General features: G+C 52.4%; 1 protein-coding gene across 1 annotated transcript in view; it reads right to left on the bottom strand.

The window, feature by feature from the left end:
- The window catches only part of retreg3 (reticulophagy regulator family member 3), a 14,093-nt gene that overhangs the window by 4,679 nt on the left and 9,185 nt on the right, over positions 1–229 (bottom strand). The window lies entirely within an intron of this gene.

The raw sequence follows: 229 nt of genomic DNA, 5'->3' as shown, positions 1-229 counted from the left end.
TTATGTACATTAACAATAATTTGGGACAAATATAATGTAATTTAATGGAAAATGATGTGAGTGGCGCTGAGGCGCTCTGTGGCGCGGCAGGATTATGAACAGCGCCAGGAGTCGCAGCTGGGATCTGCGGACAGTCGCCGGTGGTGCCGCCAGTGTGCGTGCACTCATACCGTGCGTTCACACCGCCGCCGTCGAGAGCGTCAAAGTGGCCGGAAGTCATTCATTTTCA

This window comes from Sinocyclocheilus rhinocerous, unplaced genomic scaffold (assembly GCF_001515625.1).
Source record: "Sinocyclocheilus rhinocerous isolate Xijiao unplaced genomic scaffold, SAMN03320098_v1.1 scaffold273, whole genome shotgun sequence".
NCBI lineage: Eukaryota > Metazoa > Chordata > Actinopteri > Cypriniformes > Cyprinidae > Sinocyclocheilus > Sinocyclocheilus rhinocerous.
Note: the sequence above shows the minus strand (reverse complement) of the source record. Positions and strands in the feature narration are given on the sequence as shown.